Source organism: Arvicanthis niloticus, chromosome X (assembly GCF_011762505.2).
Source record: "Arvicanthis niloticus isolate mArvNil1 chromosome X, mArvNil1.pat.X, whole genome shotgun sequence".
Classification (NCBI taxonomy): domain Eukaryota; kingdom Metazoa; phylum Chordata; class Mammalia; order Rodentia; family Muridae; genus Arvicanthis; species Arvicanthis niloticus.
Genome location: NC_047679.1, coordinates 1,717,945 through 1,720,409, shown reverse-complemented (window position 1 = coordinate 1,720,409; position 2,465 = coordinate 1,717,945).

Below are 2,465 nucleotides of genomic sequence, written 5' to 3'. Positions count from 1 at the left end.
CAAATTTAAGGTTTTCATTGGTACAAGCCTCTTATTAATATAAAAATGCGATGAATATTGATACTCTCATGGGCATTGTGCCTGTATAACACATTTAGGAATACAAGGCCTAGACCCAGCCCTTTTTTTAACTTTTTTAAACTGATTTGGGACAGTTAACCTATGAGTTAAGAGACTATAGCTATATATATATATATATATATATATATATATATATATATATATATATATATATAGAGAGAGAGAGAGAGAGAGAGAGAGAGAGAGAGAGAGAGAGACTATATCTATATAGTTAAAAGGGAACAAGAAGGTGTGAAAATTATGTAAATTTCATACATAAAATTCTCAGAAAATAAAAATTAAATAAAAAAAGAACAGAGGAATGAAAGTGTTCAAAGAAAAATTTCACCAGCATGCTGTTGAAAGAAAAATACTAATATAGGTGACCATAAAGCAGAAAATATATTCTTTGCCAAAATAACAAGAAAGAAATAAAACAGAAAGTTCAACTTTATTTAGAATGCATGTTTTGCTTTTTTTATTTTTTTTCTTTTAAAAACTAGAAGTGTATTGCTCTCAGCAATATGCTTGCCCCACAAAAGCTTGCCAAGTATAACTTAAAACTGGGTGCATACATAATTTGATGATAAAGAGTTTTCAAGCTGGGTGTGATGGTGTACAACTTTAATCCAAGCACAGGGGAAGCAGGTGGATTTCTGAGAATTTGAGGCCAACCTGGTCTATACAATGAGTTCCAGGATAACAAAAGAGATATTGTGATGGCTATTCTTGGTTGTCAACTTGACTATATCTGGAATGAACTAAAATTCAGAAATGGAAGGCACACCTGTGAGAGATTTTCTGCTTGGTTTGCAGTGGGTGAATTCTCTTCTAATCTGGACCTTTGAGGTAAAAAGGCACATACCTTTAATTCAGATCCTGAGGAGAGAAAACACACCTTTAATAAGGGCCACACCATCTGCTGGAAGTCTATAGAAGAACATGGAAGAAGGAAGGTTTTGTTCTTTGCCTGCTTGCCCTCACCTTACTAGCATATCCATTCATTTATTGGAATTGGAGCCTATTTCTTTAGGATTCCAGCATATATAGAAGATTGGCTGAGACAATCAGCCTTCTGCAACTGTGCAATTACTAGATTCTTAGACTTTTCACAACTAGCCATTGTTGAGTTAGTTGGATCGTAATCTGTAAGTCATTCCAATAAATTCACTTTATATCTATATACCTATGCCCAAATCATCTATATCTATATCATAGAGATATTCATTCCATAAGTTTTGTGACTTTAGAGAACTCTAATACAGATACCCTGTCTCAAAAAAGTTTTCAATAGAAATAAAAAAATTAGTAACATAATTATAATGCAGAATTTAGCTAAATATAAGCCTGTGTGTGCTTTTGTCTCAATCAGACTTATAAAATCATCCATAGCAGAGAAACTTTATATTAATATACTAAGTGAGTGACTCAACATGTGAATGTGTGCCTGCATTATTAAAAATTTTTTTGCTCATGTGTTCTTGAAACTTGTTTTCTAATTTTATCTTGGCAAGGAGCTAGTGATATAATTCAATCTGTAAAGTTCTCCACTCCAAGATGCCATGCTTTTAAAGTGAAGAGTAGAAAGCTTTACTTTCCACCTCCCCTACCTCTTCAGTAAAAGTCTTCTTGCAGTACAATTTATGTACCATAAATTTCACCCAGTTTTTGTTTTTTTGCACACGTTAATAATATTCACAGAGTGGAGCAACTATCGTCACAATCTAAATTTCTGATGTCATCATCATCCTATGGTTGATTTGCAGCCCCTCCCTATTCCTATAGCCAGCTGTACACAACCAGTAATCTACTTTTTTTCTTTTTGTTTAATTTCTTTTATATTGGATATTTTATTTACATTTCATATGCCATCCCCTTTCCCCATTTCCCCTCTCTAGAAAACACCTATCCCATGCCCCTTTCTCCTTTTTGCTTTTATACATTTTTAAACGTTAATCAAAGGCTTTATAAGTTTGGTAATGCTTAATATCAATCAGAAGTGTAACCCAATACCCAACCTAGATATATCAACTATCTTTGAATGGCGGAGACATGTGAGCATCTGCCTCCATGTCCCCCACCTCTCTCTTTCTCTCTCTCTCTCATCACCTAGCCCCTCCTCTCCTTTTCCTCCTCTCCTTACTCCTCCTCTTCTTCTCTGTACTCCTCCCAAGATATCTCCTCCTACATATCAACCTTCCTGTTAAAATAAAATTTTTCTCTCAAAATACAATTAGAGCATAACTATGCCAATTTGTGTCAGTAAGGTGCAAGGTAGACCTAATAACCAGTCCACCATTTTGTTGACTAAACAGAACCTCTGTCATCTCTCCTAACTAAAAGACTTAGGTCTGAAACTGGCTTTTTTCTTCGCTTTAGAATGAATGTCAGCTGAAAACCATCCT